Here is a 19,840-nt window from a genome sequence, read left to right as displayed (position 1 = left end):
GTTACAGGTAGGTAGCAATGTTGGTCTGATGTAGTCGAAACAAAATAAAAGTTCCTTCCAGTAGCACCTTAGAGACGAACTAAGTTTGTCATTGGTATGAGTTTACGTGTGCATGCACACTTCTTCAGATACTGGTTTCCTATGAACATTACTTGCATAGCTTGCCATAAATGAGATGAAGAAACTAAAATGCATGTTAACCCCAAACGCAAAGTGTTTCCATGCAGAAGGGAATTTTAAATAAAAGCTTGGAGAGAAGCTGAAGGATCTCTCTCTCTCTCTCTCCCCACCCCCTTCCTGTCCCCAGCTGCCTGCCACCTTACCCCTTCACTCTGAAGAAGTATCCCTGCTAAATTCTTTGTGTGTCACTTAAAAAAAGAAAAAAGGAAAGAGCCACCACTTCGTGGAGTGCTAGGTAACCGAGCTAACACAAAAACAAACAAGCCCAGTAGGGCCCCAGCATGTACATGCCAGAGCAAGAGCCTATAAATCACCCTGACTAGATAGCAGAATTTCAAAGGCACATTGCAAGCTGCTCCACACAAACTTGTTGACTCAAGCTTCAGTTGCTATTGAAGCACTGCTATCATCCCCCTTCCTGAAAAGGGTAGCAGGTCAATATTAATATTTCAGCAGGGAACTGATTCAGCGCTCACTTAGCCCAAAAGATTTGTTCCGCTTTGGACGCAGATATTTTATATTTTCTCAATATAAAAAGGCTTGCAATATAAGATTCCTGCACTGCAGGGGGTTGGACTAGATGACCCTCGTGTTCCCTTCCAACTCTTCAATTCTGTATTATTCTAAGCTCCCAAACTGATTAAAGCTGTTTGTGTGCCATCTACACATACAAAGATCGATCCAAATATAAATGTGTTCCTTTACACAGGAAAAGTCAACGGCTCTGTTTCTATAACCTAACAAATAATTCTGTTTCCTAGAAAAGATGTCTTTTATAAAATCCATCATTAGGTTTTGGAGCAAGAATTTATCGTTACACATGTGTAGTTTTTTGTTAGCCCTTGTGCGAGGAAGCTGCTGATGTTAACATGGAGCTGAATTCCTGCTTGTCTTTGAACAAAACATTGTTCATTCATACTGGACAGAAGTGGGTAACACTGCCAGAGGCTTCCTTTGCAGACAACTCATTGCCCATTGATGTGCACGGCTCCTTGGGATTCACAGCCAAAGCAGCCGAAATGACAGGCAATGGGTCTGTGTAACTGGAATGCTCGTTTTCATGGACTAGGCAAGTGTTTGTAAGAAATTTTGTTTGGGGCTGATAGGGTTGGGTAGCACTTTAATTTAATGTAAATACTGTGATTCATATTTTGTTTTTCTTTCGTCATGGAACTTAAGGCAGCATACATTAGGTCTCCAAGTAGCCTTCCCGTAGCCTAGACCCTTCCCCTTGCCAGACTCAGACCAGCTTAAGGCTCAGCTAGGTGGCTGCATCCTATGCCTTCAGGAAAGACTTGAGAGCTACCATTTGATGGTGAGTGTTTTGTTGGCCAACAAATGATTGGATTTGACACAGGGAACTTGGCTTGCTGGCCACTGCTTAAAGACAAGGGCAGGCATCCCCAAACTGCGGCCCTCCAGATGTTTTGGCCTACAACTACCATGATCCCTAGCTAACAGGACCAGTGGTCGGGGAAGATGGGAATTGTAGTCCAAAACATCTGGAGGGCCGAAGTTTGGGGGTGCCTGCATAAGGGGTTACGGTTTCAGGTAGAGGATAGGACAGAGCTGAGAGACAGTACAATTGCAGAAGTGCAATTAAAACCAGTGTCTTCCAGATTCACAACTAAATTACACAGAGATGCCTCAAATGAGTTCGAAGTACTCACAGATACTGTAAGTGCATAGAGAGAATTTCAGCCTTAGTCAGTAAGTTAAACCAACTCTCTATTTTGTGACATGATATTTGCTGAAATTTTAACCCAGGAGAAAAAAAAATCAAATTGATTAAAACACGCCCAACACTCTGGGCCTTCTTCCATTACTGAACTTTCTATCTCTGTTTAAAATACAACCCTAAACGTGACAGGCTGTTGTGGCAGAAAAACCAATGAAGTCTCCAGGCACTTTAAAGGTTAATCGATGCATTGTGGCAGAAGCATTTGTGGGCCTCAAGCCATTTGTCATATTTATGCCACACACACTTTTTTTTTTTCTGGGGGAAGGGGCGGGAGAGGGGCATAAGGCTAGGAAGTGCAAGAGAATCAACAGGCCTAGGACATTTTAAAGTGAAGTTCAAATGCAGTACGGCCATTCACAAGCAGCAATAAGTAGCTCAATACAACAGTCCTACCTTTGCTATGCTAATTTTGTATCAAGAGTGGGGGAGGAATCCATAAACTCGCTTAATAACCAAATGAATAAAGTCAAATGCCCTGATAAATTCTATTTCTCAATGGAGTATTCCTTTGAAGTTTTTGTTGTTGAAGTGTGGCAACGGACATGTCCTAGGAGGCTGAAAATGTTCCAGCTCTGGCTTCTGAACATTCCCTCTTTTGGTTTTTTTTTAATAAGTCAGATTTGGGCCCATTTATTTTTTTAGAATCATAGAATGATAGAGTTGGAAGAGACCACAAGGGCCATCCAGTCCAACCGCCTGCCAAGCAGGAAACACCATCAAAGCATTCTTGACATATTCCTGTCAAGCCTCTGCTTAAAGACCTCCAAAGAAGGAGACTCCACCACACTCCTTGGTAGCAAATTCCACTGTCGAACAGCTCTTACTGTCAGGAAGTTCTTCCTAATGTTTAGGTGGAATCTTCTTTCTTGTAGTTTGAATCCACTGCTCCATGTTCGCTTCTCTGGAGCAGCAGAAAACAACCTTTCACCCTCTTCTATATGACATCCTTTTATATATTTGAACATGGCTATCATATCACCCCTTAACCTTCTCTTCTCCAGGCTAAACATACCCAGCTCCCTAAGCCATTCCTCATAAGGCATCGTTTCCAGGTCCTTTGACCATTTTGGTTGCCCTCTTCTGGACACGTTCCAGCTTGTCAGTTTCCTTCTTGAACTGTGGCGCCCAGAACTGGACACAGTACTCCAGGTGAGGTTTTTTCATCGCAAATGACCCGTTATCCTATGCAGACATCAAAAAGGGGAAATGCTGGCAGGTGATAAGAGTGTGCAAATGAGCCTGCAGTGGCAGAAAAGAAATGCAGTATGTTGACACTTACTGCTCCCCAATGAACTCCTCCATTCAAAGATATACAGCCCATCCTGGACAATGTGCCTCCATTCACAATCTGCCCTTACTGTCCTCTAAACTGAAGGACTACCCTGCAGCACAAAGAACTGTCAAATTTAGGCAGGAATCCCGGTTCTACACCAAACTTAGATGCACCCTTCTCTCTAGAGTCATTCAGGATACTTTACTACAGGACCTAAGCCATATCATCAAAGGCTTGTAGAGCTATTGATCTTCCAGTGTCATACATGACATCAGCTGCTGTCCGACTAGGTATAAATGGTGAGTGAAAAGAACAGGTGGGCACAATTTAAATATTAAAAAATGGCAATCTTCAAAAACTAGGGCAAGAACATACCAGTCTCCCAGGACATTTTACAGCTGTCCTGAAAGTCACCATTTTGCAATACAGAAATGTCAGAGATAATAATCCAGTGTGCAGAAATGGGAGATTTCTTAGGTCTTCATGGAGCCTATGGGTTCTTTCCCTGCTACAGGCATTAAATTAGCTACCCAAAACTAGAACAGCTGTGTTATCACCAAAAGTGAGCATAGTGCTTATCTACCATACGTTTGAGCTTTGCCCAGAAATGTCCCAGACCTATTGAACCTCTTGCATTCCACAACCAGTGTTCAAAACTCCTATCGTTCTAGGGGCATTTTGCGACAGGGAATTTCATTAACATGAGCAGTTTCTGAGCTCTGGGCACAGTACTGTGCCTAAGATTTTAGATTAAAACTGCAGAGTGGAAGGAAAGGAGGAACCTTTACTGCCTCTCTACTTCCAGCTACTCTCTGAAGACTGGAGAAGAGATCCTCTTAAGGATATGGGGGGGGGAGAGGGGAGGGACTAGACCATTTGAAAAATGAACATAATATTTTAGATGCAGTTCATTCATTTTCAGGTTTGTATTCTTGTTTTTTTAAAGTGCATCTAGACATTAAATAATAATAATAATAATAATTTATTTATACCCCACCCATTTGGCTGGGTTTCCCCAGCCACTCTGGGCGGCTTACAACAGAGTATTAAAATACAATAATCTATTGAACATTAAAAGCTTCCTTAACAGGGCTGCCTTCAGATGTCCTCTAAAAGTTCCACTGTTGTGCCCATAACCTTGGTTTAAGATGACATTTAGCTCCTAGCTCTCATACCTCTGTTTTAACACTGTTCGTGACACTTGGGCTTACATTTGTTTCCCTCTCTGTATATCACTGAAGATATGCACATACTGTATATATGTAAAATGAAAACACTATGTATCTGACAAAACGGGCTCTGAACAACTTAAGATGTATGCAACAATAAATTCATTAGTCCTTAAAGCTTTACAATTCTTTGTCCTGAACATGCTACATCAGCCTGTGCTAATCTGCTGCCCATCCAGATGTTTGCCCCTACGAGTACCATCATGACTGTCCTGGTCATGGATGGTGGGACTTGTAATCCAAAGCAACCACCTGTAGCTTTAAATTTCTTACCTTTTTGCCCACTTTCCCTGACCCAGAAGACTGGACTCTGATGTACGTGTATGAATCCACTGAATACCTTTACTGTATATGCTTTTATGTTGTGATACCATTGTATTGATTTTAGGCTGCATATTTGCTTGGGTCAATGGATATTGTTTTCATACTGTACACTGCTTAGAGATTTTTAAAATACCAAGCATTTTAGACCTTTTTAAAAAAACAAACAAATGCGTAAAAAACATCTTCATGTAACCTTTTATTATCTCCAAAATCTGCAGGTCAGAATAGAATGAAACTTGTATGCTGGGTGGGGAAAGTGGTGTCCCCACTTCCCTTAGGTATATATTCGGCCAGAACTCATCATTCTCAGGCTTCATACACACTATAATTTTAAAGCACATGGGAGGGGGGGGGAGGTCTTCAAATGTACTTTAAAAGTTATTTAGTGTACACAGCCTCTTTGTCGTCTGTCGAATGCAAAATATAGAGCCCCACAGAATCTGTTCTATTAAAGCCAGATCTTAAAGGCATTTAAATAATAGGTGGTCTAGAAAGGTTTTCAAATAAATATATATATATTTAAGTATTTGGGGCTTCCCCCTGCAGCAGCTCATAGCTTTATGGGTGGGGGGATAAGATGGGATGAAATCACCACTACTCAAAAATATACCAATACTGGCTTGATAAAGATGTAAAAAGAGTAGACGAATGCTCAGCCCCAAACTCATTTCAATGACTAAGAGCAGGGTCCTCATTGGCAAGAACTAAGTCATAATTGAATCCAAACAAATGAGTCATGTTAAAATGAGTTGTATGGGGTGGGTGGGAGAATCAAACAAAAAACCAGGAGGTTCAACTGGTTTCCTTTTCCAAAAGGACAGTCCTAGATTAAAGCACGGGGCTGAACAGATATTTGATTGAGACAATATATCACAGTATTACCCTAAACAACAGGCGGCTGTTGTCTGGAGCAAATTCCTCTAGCTCCATCAATATTGGATAATGTTGGCTCATGTTGGATAATGCCAATATTGGCTCATGTTGGATAATGCCACCAAGGCACTGGTAACGGCTGCATCTGCATACATTCAGCACTGGAGAAAGATGGGAGCAGCCCTGTGGATTGCTATGAGTATTTGCATCACATGGAAAAAAGAATCATGATAAAACACCCCTAAGCTCCAAATGAGGCTCTACAACCAAATTACTGATAGCTGGCAGGATCTGCAAAACTCTCAGAACCGTGCACGTGTTAACTGTGGCAGTAAGGTTTCAAGTACAAGCTGAAAATAAACCACAGAAATGAACATTCATGAAACATCCTCCTTTTCCCTCTTGCCTAGTGGCTGTTTGACCACTCCAGAGTAGATGAATCCGGAGCAGGGTAATATTTCAACGCAGGACTAATTCTTTCACAACCAGAGTGTTTCCACCTCCTCCATCCAATCTGCTTGAGTACTGAGAGTAGTGAGAGCAAAGGATAGCTGCATTTCAGTTTTCAGTATCAAAGAGGATATCAACCAGCAAGTCCTCCCACTGCAGTATCGCTTTTTACCAGCACTTGAACTACTGAACCCTAGCCCAGGGGTCAGCAAACTTTTTCAGCAGGGGGCCGGTCCACTGTCCCCCAGCCTATATTTTTTTAAAAAAATACGAATGAATGATTATGCCCCACAAATAACCCAGAGATGCATTTTAAATAAAAGGACACATTCTACTCATGTAAAAACATGCTGATTCCCGGACCGTCTGTGGGCCGGATTGAGAAGGCAACTGGGCCGTATCCGGCCCCCGGGCCTTAGTTTGGAAACCCCTGCCCTAGCCGCTTGTGAACTACAATTCTGTCTATAGGAAGTGCAACTATCATGGGTGTTTTCCTGTGACAGGTGGTCCTTGTGTCCAGCAACCTACCAATGCATGAGAACCTCATTGTACTGAGAGAATACTAGCATAGTGTTGGCGACAGCTGAGTTATCGCCAGACGAAAGAATCTTCATCTGGAAAAGTCCTCTAAGACACATTTCAGTCGCTGCCTTTCCCCACTTGCCACTGCAAATCCCTTCTTCTTCCCTTTCTCCCTTCTGTAGCAATTTGCCTGGCCTGAAAGTCTCCCAACTTTTCAATTCCTTTTCTAGCTGGGAATTTCCACTCTTACTCTGTTTGCTGCCATCTAATGCCACCTGCTTTGCTGCAGGCAATTCTGCTTTTGCAATACTGTTTCGAGCCCTTCATGTTTGGTCCCAATTTAATTTAATAATAATAATAACAAAAACAAACAAACCAAAAACCAAAACAGAGGCTTTAAGTTGTTCCTGAAACTATCCTTCTTTCCACTGCACCTACAGGGTAATGAAAGAGAAGTGTCGTAATTCTGGAATTTTCAACAGAAAGTGCCACTGATTCTACCCAAGGGAACTGATGCAAAATCTTCCTACTGCTCTATGCCATTCAGAAGAAGCAGCGATAAAGCTTGGAAGAATATGGCCAACAAAGCAAGACACACCCACAATGGCAAGAAGTGGTTTGCTTGAGGAAGAACTGACAACCCACCACCACTCACCCCCAAATTGGGATTTGTTGAAACCTTGCCTCTGTATTATGCAAACAGTAAAGCAGAATAAATCTCTTCCCTATAAAAGCAAGCCCAAAGCAAAACCACAAAACCCACTGGTGGACAAAAAACAGAATAGAGACTATGCAACTAGACTGTTTTCTGCTTTATAGGGAAAATAAATAATCCTTACTACTCTCTATTTGAAAAGAAGATACCCCTGTGTCCAGGGGCTAATAACAGACAGTGGGGAGAGAAAGGTTTGGCTTCCAACAGTTAATAGTTCATTCTGCTCCTGGAGTGTTGGAGTGAAGACCCTACTCTTTTCTCAGTACATTCATATATGGCTTAGTTCTTTACATTTATTCAGTGATTTTTCACTATTCAATTAAGAAATTCCTCTCATCTGTGGACGTAGGCACACAAACAAAGAGATCTACTTTAGTCAACAGTCATATTGCAACCATGGGTTCTCCTCTCTTCCTTAAGAAAAACTAAAATCTTTTAGAAGTTCAACCAAAATAAAAAGAAAACTGGTTGAAGCATGCTTGCCTTCTACTGCTGTGCCTTGTAACCACTATGTAAGTTCAATTTTATTGCCACGCCGTTGCTCCTATTAGCTGATCTTTCTTGTAAGCTCTGTAAATATGAATAACTGAAAAGAGCTACAATTACTCAGATAGGAAAGCAAGGAATGAAGGGGAAAAGGTTACGTAGGTTGTTGTTGCTTTTTAAAATCATACTACCACAAAACTACTCAGCTCTGCGGACAGTTCCTTGTACATTCCTAATTTTCAGTACTTGAAATACTTTTCAATGCATTGATTTCACTGAGGAAAGTGGAATATCGCAAACACAGATTTACTATACCCAGCCCAAAGAAATTCCCAGCGCATGCATAAGACACGGTCATTTTACACATTGCAACAGCACCAATAGCTGTTTAAGCCCTAGTCTCAAACACCAGAAAAACCTGCTGCAGATCTACTGTGTCTACAAGTTATAAAAATATATATTCCCCATCATAAATAAATAAGCCCCATTAAGTTCAGTGACATTTACTCTCGAGCAAGCATGGGTAGGATTTCAGTCTAATTTAAGTGGTGCAGGAAATAATATGAAGGAGAGGCAGCAACATTAAATGGAATCTTACCTGGATCCAAAATTCAGGTGCAAAAAACTTTGGCCATACTTCATAATGTAAGGAACTCACAGTCATCTTACTCGTATAATTTGTATCCTCTCAGTTTAAATGACTAAGCATCCAACGATATACTCAGGCTGCCTTGAGTAGTCAGATCAACATTTCTTAGGAGTAAAAACACTAGCATTCTCCAGCAAAACTTTCTATTACACTTGGAGGGAGGGGAGAAAAAAAAAACCAAACAGTTCAAATAAAGCTCTAAAATGCCTTAAAAGTTTGCATTTAAAGCTGCTGGTATTGCAAGCGGCCTCCTGCAAACAGCATCCCTCACAAAACCCCTGATGTACACATAGAGACAGCTTTTGAATCCTGTCAGGTACTTTCTGGCTTCTTGTAGAGAGCTATACTAGCCTGCATAGACTCCAAAATGGCAACCTCATCTCTCCTTGTTGCTATGGACACGCCATACGTCAGACCTGCACTTTTTTTCTCCCAGACCTGTTTGTTTATGACAGGCCTAGGTGCTTCCTATTATGGTGCCTGCATCAGCACAGCATGCTATTTGCCAGTAATGAGAGCCCGCGGCAGCCACTGAGGTGATCAGCATGCAGCAGAGGACAGAGATGCTGAGGAATCTGAGCATGCTCTCTGCAACTCTGCATAGAACGGGCAATTTCAAGAACGGTTAAGCAGCATACAAATCACAGAGCCTGCTTTTTGCCACATACTGTCTGCAGTTACTAGCGGTGGGGGTGGGTGGGTGAAGTTTAAATACAGCCACACTGCTGCTACTAGTGTTTGGGAAACCCTGGAAGTGGACAGTTTTAAGGCACAAGGCAAATTGACCTCTGGAACTCTAGCACTGTCATTTGTTGCCATCCCAACTCCTGGACATCTGCTGCGGAAAATCGAGCTGACGGCAGCAGCAGGGTCCCCAAGTCTCAGCACTACTGCTCGGTTTGCAAAAACGATTACTCATTCCTTTGTGACTCTCGCTTTTCAACTTTAGAAATGCACCTCTCTCTTTTTTCCCACAGCTGCAGGAGAGAGTCTGTTTTGCTTCTCCAGTGGACCTGATGGGAGACAGCCCTCAGGGACGAGGGAGACATAACCCAGAAGGAAGACATGGCAAATCTCAGAGCTCCCATCTGCCACCACTGCCAGTCCAACTAACACAACATCCACTTAGTCGAGTCACCTTGCCAAATGACCTCACTTGCTTGGATGAGACAAGGCTTAGCTCATACTGATATATCTGGGCTCATTCACTATAAATTTGGAGATAACACAAATAATGGCCTTTCCAGTTTCCAGACAGCTCCTGCTATGTAAATCCTTAGCAGGAGCAGAGACTGTTACATCACTGACCATTTTGAAATCCATGAGAATGCCCAATGCTTGCAATTATTGAGCAACCACGGAATCAGCAGAGTCTGCAAGACCTGTCAGTACCCTGATAAGAGTGATTAGGAAAGTGCAATTCAAAATAAAAGCCTTCTTTTCATGGTTTTTTGAAGCTTGCATAGAACTCTATAAAGAATTTGATTTGTACAACTATTGTACAACTGCTGGCTAACAACAAAAGAAAGTTTGGGTTGATATTTAGTAATCTCTTTAACATTATATTTTAGGGGCTGCCACAAAGGAAAGATTGGGTTCTGCGAGATAGGAAAACACTATAAAACAAAATAGGATTCCTTGATCTAATATTTGAGCAGTCAAAAAGAAAAAGGTCCAACTTTTTTTCCAATTACTCAGGAAGTCAGAACATTTTAGCTGGGGGTAGGCATGGCACCTGAACCCATAGAATCTTACTTTAATTGTTAAAATGGAGGGACACACACAGAATTGTGTCTCCAGTGTAACAAATGAGAAACATTTTCCTAACATAGCTATTTGGCAGACAGTTCATGATCATCAGGGGAGTTTTGTGGCAATGGTACATGAATGTGCAAAAACACCTCACCAAACCTTTATACCTCTTGGAGAAGATAAAACTTATCTGGGTACAAAAAATTGAGAAAAGTCTATAATGAAGAGCAGAGATGGAAAACCTACAGAAGCATAGAATTGTAGAGCTTGAAGGGACCCCCAAGGGTCATCTAGTCCAACCCCCTGCAATGCAGAACCTGTGGTTCTCCAGATGTTGTTGGACTCCCATCAGTCACCTGGCATGTACAGGTGTCCCACCCTTAAGCTAGAGCTGCTGCAATGTAAAAAGGAAGGCACAAAACAAATTTCACCAATGGTCCTCAAGAAGGATGAGGCAGGGCTTAAATTTCAGCCATTTGTTTCTACCAAATCTTTAACAATCAAAAAAATATGGGGCATGTCCTGCTACTCCACATTTAATCAGAACCAAAAGCACAATAGGTATAGAAGTAACTGCAAGGATACATGGGAATGACAAACTTGGATGGGGTGTGGTGATGGAGAGAAAGAATAAGGCAGGGCTAACTGAAAAGTCAGGGTGGAAGCAGGTAAGGTGGGATTCTGAATGTTTGGGAAAGCCATGTGTGATTTCTCTCCCACATACCATACTTTTATCACAGTTATCATGTCATACGCTCACTGAAGCAGATTATAGGAAGCAGCCCAAAACCACTGTCTTTACCTAGAATTTGTACTGTGATTATGTTTGTAAGATACCTCAGCACATATAGAAAGTGTCTGGCCTTCAGCAATCATAAACCATCATCGCCCACAAACGTATACAAACCCACAAACAAATTGTGTGTGTAGTGGGGAGACCTGAACCTGGGTATTTTAGAAACTAAGTGCTTACTGGGGGAAAGATGACCTGGGGGGCATTTCAAATCAGCTGCAGAAAAGTAACATGGTAAGAAGGGAAAGTTACAGTGGTATATATGTGATGATCAGACCATACAGGTATTTTAGAAGCAGAGGGGTGAAAACAGTGGATCCTAGAGGTGCCCAAAATGAAGAAATGGGCAAAACTGGACAACTGCTTGACTGAAAGATGTTATGTCATAGATCAGGCATCCCCAAACTTCGGCCCTCCAGATGTTTTGGACTACAATTCCCATCTTCCCCAACCACTGGTCCTGCTAGCTAGGGATCATGGGAGTTGTAGGCCAAAACATCTGGAGGGCCGAAGTTTGGGGGTGCCTGTCATGGATGGTTTGGAGACTGCTTGATTTCAACCTGCTTCACATAATACAGCAAGAAAATACACTTCCCCACACGGATTCATGCTGTAAGGAGCTCTGGCACACGGATAGTTCTCTACAGTGTGTACATTTATTGTACATGTGTTTTATGCTACTAAACAATATAGTTGGGTCCAGGTTAAATTAGCGTTGCTTTAGCCCTGGTTTGACCTCACTAACTTATATTTGGTGCAACCTGCTCCCCTGGCGGCAGTTTCCCAGAAATTACACTTTTGCCTTTCTCTGCCATATGCTTTTCTCAAGAAAAATGCTCAAGATTCCCTTCCCCTTTGTGAGGTTCTGTGGAAGTCGTGTGGAAAGTCATCGAAAGAGCGAACAAGGCTTTTTACACAGGGTAAACTCTTCAGCAAGTTGCTTTTCACACTTTGTCCTTGCTCCTTTCAAATCCTTTCGTACAAGGGAGAATGATGTCTGCCCATCCCACCCACGTCCATCTCCATGGCTACCTGAGTGTAAGGGAGCACTACCTAGAGCTAGTACAGTTCAAACACGAGGCACTCCTTCTCCATTGCAGAACAAAGACTCAGTACTCTTCTATCTCATGCCAGCAGCATAAAGAGAAGGTGATGTGTAACACAGAGAAAGCTACTACTTAATTAATATGCTAAATACAATCATTTGAACACACATGCAGAAATGTTTAACCACACTGTTTCATTCTTTCCTGCAAGCCATGGTTATTTCACAGCCTACAAGGCAATATTGCACAGGGTCCTAAGGCTGCCTAAGACCTGATCACATTCTGATCTGATTGCCCATGAACCAGCCCACATCCAATTAACCCATTCACCCTTACAGGCCATACCAAAAGCAGCCAGCCAGCAAGATGCGGTTTGCACTAGGAAAGCCTGAACAATTCAAGAAAGCAGTCTAGGAAAATGGTCTAAATTGCTCACGTGAATGAGTGAAATTGCTTAAAAGAAGGGGGCAGAGACTGCTCCAGGGTCATAATCCAACCTCATCTGGAAGAAGTTACTTTCCTGTTCCAGCTCTTGCGATCAAGTGAGAGTCATATGATTAAGCCAAAGCTATGTACCGAGGCTCTCCAAAAGCAACGTTAGCCTTGCTTGGAGATTTGCACGTCTGAATTGAAGAAGTCAAAATGACATCCTCTCCTAAGGTGAGAATTATGAGCAGGACACAGGGACACCTCTGGGATCTGAATCCCCAAGTGAGAATACTTTACTGACTCTGCCTAACACAAGCCTCCAATATTCTTCAGTGGCTCTCTGTGTAACTCAATGCTTCGGGAAGGTTGAAAAATTATCAAAATTATCAAAAAATTATGATAATTAAAATTATCAACAAATCACCTGTCTTCTTTGAACTATGTAATTTGCTAGTTCAGTAAATTCCCGTTTCGCTGTTTTATTATTTGTAATGATGGAAATACAAGAGACTGGCCAATACTGTAAGTAAATTCTTTTAAATTGGATGTGACAGCATTATCCTTCCTCTCTAATTGGAAACAGGTTGCTCTAATCTAACATTGTGATAGGAAAATTCCTTCAGTAGCACCTTAAAGACCAACTAAGTTTTTATTTTGGTATGAGCTTTCGTGTGCATGCACACTTCTTCAGATACAGTGAAATGGAAGTTTCCAGGCACTTATGTAGAGAAGGGGTGGGGAGGGGTGGGGATGGGGAGGGGGGATCACTCAGAAGGGTGGTGGAAATGGGTGATTGACTGACTGATAGCTGTTGATGACCGCAAACGACTGCAAATGGTTTTGCATGAAAAAGCAAGGGTTGAGATGGCTGAAGATCGCTTATCATGTATAATGAGATAAGAACCCGATATCTCTGTTCAAACCAGGTCCCTCCATGGTTTTGAGCTTGGTGATAAGTTGCAATTCAGCAACTTCTCTTTCCAGTCTATTTCTGAAATTCTTTTGTAGTAAGACAGCTACTTTGAGATCTTGTATAGAATGTCCTGGGAGATTGAAGTGTTCTCCTACTGGTTTTTCTGTCTTCTGGTTCCTGATGTCAGATTTATGTCCATTTATCCTTTGGCGTAGGGTTTGGCCTGTTTGTCCAATATAGAGAGCTGAAGGGCACTGTTGGCATTTGATGGCATACACAATGTTAGAGGATGAGCAATTAAATAGTCCTGAGATGGTATGTTGGATGTTGTTGGGGCCAGTAATGGTGTTGTCTGGGTGTATGTGGCAGCAAAGTTGGCATCTGGGTTTATTGCAGGCTCTGGTACCAGTGTCCATGTTAAGTCTGGTGGTTGTATTATTGTGGGTGAGGAGTTGTTTAAGATTGGGTGGCTGTCTGTAGGCAATGAAAGGTCTTCCTCCCAGAGCTTGAGAAAGGGAGCGGTCATTGTCCAGGAGAGGCTGTAGATCTCTGATGATGCGTTGTACTGTTTTAGCTTGGGAGCTGTATGTGATGACTAGTGGTGTTCTGTTATTTTCTTTTTTGGGTCTGTCTTGCAGCAGGTTCTCTCTAGGTATCTGTCTGGCTCTGTTGATCTGTTGTTTAACTTCATCAGGTGGATATTTTAGTTCTAAAAAGGTTTGCTGTAGATCTCTTAGGTGAGATTCTCTGTCTGTAGAGTTGGAACAGATGCGGTTGTAACGTAAGGCCTGGCTGTATACGATGGATTGTTTGGTATGTTTGGGATGGTAGCTAGAAGCATGTAGATATGTTTGTCGGTCAGTTGGTTTTCTGTATAAGGTGGTGTCTATACGTCCATCCTGTATTTTTATAGTAGTGTCCAAAAATTGTATTTCTTGCATAGATTGGTTCATTGTTAGGTCAACCTAACGAAAGCTCATACCAAAATAAAAACTTAGTTGGTCTTTAAGGTGCTACTGAAGGAATTTTTTTATTTTACTTCGATCCAGACCAACACGGCTACCTACCTGTAACCATTGTGATAGGAGTTTAAAACACTGGTGAAATCGTGCTGCTATGTTAAAGCTTGTACAAAGGGCTGGTATACATATTGCACCCCTGCATAAAATGTTTGAAAACACATCTGCATGAGAGCTACTGTAAGCAGCAGACATAATGTGGATTAATGGGTCCCAATAACAGGAACCATTGCATGGAGAGTCTTCCCCCATCAGGCTCTCCTAGCAGCAGCTGGTGAAAGGTGGGGAGGAAACTCTCCTTGTGATGAGAGCAATCTCCCCAGTCATCTCTTGCAAAAATGTGGAGGATACCCTTATGCAGGCACCCCCAAACTCGGCCCTCCAGATGTTTTGGGACTACAACTCCCACCATCCCTAGCTAACAGGACCAGTGGCCAGGGATGATGGAAATTGTAGTCCCAAAACATCTGGAAGGCCAAGTTTGGGGGTGCCTGCTCTTATGCCTCACCTAAAGCAGTGGTGGAAGCAAGTTCCACCTTACTGGAAAGAGGAAATTCCCTCAACACCACTATTTAATTCAGACCCACTGACTCACGACTGTATATATTATCTGGCACGGGGAACCTGGTTGCTATTCCTTATTTCACATTTATATTTGCAATTCTACTCCAGAATCTTCCATTTGCCCTACGGGTGCAACACAGCAACTTGGCGGCAGCTGTAGCTTTTCAGGGGTGTGTGTGTGGCTGGCTGGCTGGCTGGCTGTGTGCAGAAGGGGGAACTCCTATTTCTTTCTGATCTGGTGTGAGATTCCTCCAAAAATGAGATCAGGAGCACAATCCTAGACAGACGTAGGCAGGATCAACACCGTCCCCTGCCCCTCACCACATCTCTCCTAGTAACATTCATGGGCATGTACAGGGCTGCTCTATGGGGCCAGTGATGTGATCCTCCTATGGTTACAACCCTGCTAAACAGCCCTACCAGTGCAACCACCTGGTGGTCTGGGGAGGGTGTTTTTGTACTGGCACATAAAGATAGTAACATAAACTTTAGTATTTGGACGATGACCTTGACAACAGCAGCTACAGCCAGCAAGATCAACACAGCCTAACAGGGATGGCCTGCTGGGCAGTACCCCTTTGTGAAAAAGCCAAATTTAGAAGTATGCCTACAAAAAGAGTAATTTGCAAGAGAGAGTTTTTCACGTCTGCTTTAGTTATTTATTCAAAAATCTCAAAGGTGCTGCTTATTTGTCTTTCGTTCCATGGGCAGCCGAAAAAATACGACGTTCTTGTCACCCCTTGCTATTGTTTGCGTATGTCAATAATACCCAAGGTAATAATTCATACAGCTGAAAGATTTAAAGGAATACTGTGCTGGAGGACAACAACCTTCTTTCTACAATGTTTACTCTCCCCAGCAGTAAATGCAGTGCGTTCTTTGCAAGCCACAGTGCAATTCTCCATGCTTCCCGTAGTTAGCCATGCGGGTATTTTGTCTATGTGTGTGTGTGTGCTTATATTTGTGTGATGCATGTACATATAAATGCAGAGCTTACCTACTTAAGAGTTGGCATACGTCAATCGAAAAACCATGGTGGTTTTTTTTTAGCTTAAAAAAGCTCAACAACTTTGGAAAAAGCTCAGGGTGTCCTGGTTTCTCCTTTCTGAAATATGCAAACATCCTGCAAACACATTGTGACTTTGCCAGTGGATCCGGTGGCATCCTCACATTTCTCTGCGCATCACATATGTGATCTATTAAATGCTTAAGGTCTCCACCCTAATAAATTCTCAAGCTAGCGTTATGGAATAACTAGGCAGGGCTGGCTGCAACGTATTTAAGGGGGAGCAGGCACTGTGGCACATTCTCCGCACACTTGAGATCTCTGCATGTAGTTTAAAAAGTCGGGCGTGATGCAGAAATATATTTCATGTCATGGACAGCAATAGATTGCTGCCCCTTCCACATTGGAAAAGCTCCTCTTGCTTATCTTGCCACCGACTTCTTTATGCCCTGAGAAAAAGTTGCTTAGAAGGGCAGCCTTTCTCAAAAAAATTATCCCTAGCTACCCAAATATGAACTGCATCTATTTAGGTGGCCATTTTTTGGAAGTCAAAAGCACTTGAGTATTTTTGATGCGCTGTGTGTGTGTGTGTGTGTGTGTGTGTGTGTGTGTGGAGAAGGTATCTGACTTATGCATCCACATGCACCCACAGGCACATCTGTCCAGGCACACAGTGTGACTAAGCCCTAAACAGCATTATCTCATATCAACGCATAAAACCTACTTAGGATTATTTTGAATGGCGGGCACCTTCAACCAAAGATACCATGCAGAGACCCTGTGCCAAGACTGCCTTCTCAACAAAGGGAAATGAACTGTGCAGGGGACGGGGACACGGGGACACACACACTGCTTTTTAGAGCCAATTTCTCCTGTACAGAGCAGTAGAAGTCCTGGGTCTCTAGAAAGCAGACTTGTACAGGACTAAAAGCCTAAAAATTTGGTGCCCAAGAACTTCCTTTTGTGATGTGCAAATAAAAAGTAGCCTTGGTAATAGGGGTTTATTGAGCTAACACTGACGCTTTGGGCTGCAATCTCAAAACAAAACACTTATTCCTGAATATGCATAGAAGTGTAGAAGTGTACTGCTAGCATGGCTTGGGATATTGGCACATAGCGTTTAATTGGCAGGAAAGAAATGAGCAGTGCAATCTTATACATATGTACTCAGACGTAAGCCTCTCAGAGTTTTGTCAGATGTGCTCCCAGGTGGGACTGCAGCCTAAAACACCCACATTTCCCATTTTAAGGACAAAATAAAACCAAGTAATTGTGTGCCTGCAGTATAAATTTCCAGTGCTGATGTAAGGAATGGCATCATTCAGGCTGACCTTCAGAGTGGCTATAGCAACTCAGCTTATTGTACATCTCATACAGGAAACCTTGGCTGTATGATCCCGTTTTCTGAAGCAATGGGAGGAGCAGATTTCTTATGAAATGCTTTGCCCACTGTATTTGGAGTTTCTACTACTGAACACATCCAAAATACAACTCCTTTGCAAATGACTATCCATTTTTAAATAAAATAACAACAAATCTCTACAAGCTAACTACAAGGTAGGCAGCAACACCATTGCTAAGCAATGATTGCAAGGAAATAAACTACTGTAATATTTATAGTGTACCCTTTATATTTTTTACTGAAAACAAACCTATCTTCTATTATCATGAAAATATCACACACTTACTATTATTACTGTTAGTTAAACATAACCCAGATATGAAAAACAGCCACAAACTGATATAGGAAACAAGCTGTTGCCCAAATAAACAATTCAGAAAACCCATTGCACTGCTTGCAAATGAGACTGTATTTTACTTGAAACATTTGCTCTTTTGCTTTCACCAATAATTAAAATCCGCATGCATTTTTTAAAAATCTATGCAGCTAGCCTTGTTCAAACATCATAAAGCAGTGAATAAATATCTGATTGCAAGTATGTGTGATATTCACCAAGGAGCCTTCCCGGCTGCACCTCCCTTTTGAATATACTGTACACTTGGTGGCAAACCAGCGACCGCTATTGCACAATGTGCTAAGCTGCCTGCCCTGCTTGGCACATGTCTATGAAGGTGCAGGTTCAAATCCTTAAGTTTGATTGCAGTAATCAAATCTGGGTTCATAGCAGTTGAACGCCAAGAGCCACAGAAAACATCCACACGTATTAGATAAGAGACATTTTAACAGCATAAACAATATGTGACACTTTTATTGCAGGAGCATAAATGGTATCTCAAGAATAGGAAAGCACGGGAAAGAATCCACTAACTTGCGACTCCTGTATCCTTGTGTTACATTGTACAATCAAAAGCTCAAGGAGCTTGCAAGAGTCAGAGGCTTCCCTCCCTCTTTCTCCTGCCTGTGTAGATCAAGTCTGTAGTCAGAAGTGATATTAGATTTGCCACTGCATTTATATTGCACCATTCCTCCAAAAAGATCATGGTTCTCTTCCTCACAACAAATCTATGAGGTAGGTTAGGTTGAGACACAGGGATGGGCCCAAGGTCACCCAGTGAGCTTCGTGGCAGAGTAGGGATTTGAACAGTGGTCTGCAAGCAGAGTTACTCTCTTAAAGATTTTTTTGGGGGGAGGGGGGAGACAGACAGACAGACACTGCTGTAGCATAAAGCTAAGACAGCACTACTCCTGTTGAAATCTACAGTAAAGAGCTTCACTGAGAGCCTAAAAAGAAAGTGGGGAACTTTCTGTTGAATAAGCACGGTGTGTGTCACCATGTCACAATTCTTGGTGATTTTAAAGCCAGAATGAAAATGTAAACTTTTTTTCTCAGACCTAATCATGTTTTCTCAAAAGTATGCTCCAGTGAAATCAATGGAACTTTGCACAAGAATCACTTACAACCAAAGGTGTAAAACAAATCTGTTTCCACCATGCACATGGCTTTACTTGCTTTTATCTGTTCCTGGGTATTTACAACAAGTTGTAACCACATCTCCTACTACCTTTAGTGGTTGACATTTACAGCAAAGTGCCGTATGTAAATGTTGTGTGTGCATCTTTCCTCATCCTGTTTTAAAATGGCAGCACACTGATCAGTGATTACGCACAACCTTTAAATGGCATGTGAAGCTTTGAAACCCAAACTATACAACCTCTTTTGACCCGCCCACCCCCAGCCAGGCCAGTATTGCTCTCCCGCTCCAACTTTATTATACAACTGCAAAGGTCAAACTGATAGACCTGCCCATCTCAAATGTATGCAGGACTTGTCAATTCTGCCATCTGATTCATTCGTAGATACGATTTTATAAAAAGGGGATCTTAAACAATAATTTTAAACCCCTGCAAAGTTTTGCACTTCTCTGCTGGCTCACCAAAAAGCAAGTCTTTATTGAACTTAACTTCCAGAGCAAGCATGCATAAGATGAAGTGATGCTGATAAAACAGAGAATGCAAGAATCCAACTTTTAAGTTTGACCCCCAGAAGTCCCAAGGAGTTTACCAAGAACTACTCCTGAGTAGAAGCCTGAAGGAGGCTTGCATTTAAATCTGATTCACCTAAGTTAGATAACACACTGAGAGACGCATTACAGTAACACTGTGCTCCATGCACATTTTAAGTTTGCAAACATGAATGCGTACAAGCTACTAGCTTCTTCCACAGCCAAGAACGCATGCAAGTTTTCTTGGCACAACAGCAGCAGCTGCCTAATATTACGGATGCTCCCAGAATGGCTATTGCAGGATTAGGGCTGCTCATGCATACAAGTTTTCTGCAACATCCGCGTGGTCCCGGGCATCGAAATGCCAGCCTTCATTTTTCTCTTTTCCCAGTTAACCAGAATTTACCATTTATGGGGGAAGTCCGAGAAATTAAACTGGGTGGGTGGTGGAAACTGTTGCAAATGTCCTGT

The 19,840-nt window shown here is 42.2% G+C and overlaps 1 protein-coding gene across 9 annotated transcripts in view; it reads right to left on the bottom strand.

Moving 5' to 3' along the window:
• PDE4D (phosphodiesterase 4D) overlaps nt 1-19,840 on the bottom strand; it is a 632,406-nt gene that overhangs the window by 40,305 nt on the left and 572,261 nt on the right. The gene's annotated exons all lie outside the window — the stretch shown is intronic.

Source organism: Zootoca vivipara, chromosome 10, assembly GCF_965207765.1.
Source record: "Zootoca vivipara chromosome 10, rZooViv2.hap1.1, whole genome shotgun sequence".
Classification (NCBI taxonomy): domain Eukaryota; kingdom Metazoa; phylum Chordata; class Lepidosauria; order Squamata; family Lacertidae; genus Zootoca; species Zootoca vivipara.
This window is presented reverse-complemented; position numbering and strand designations above follow the sequence as displayed.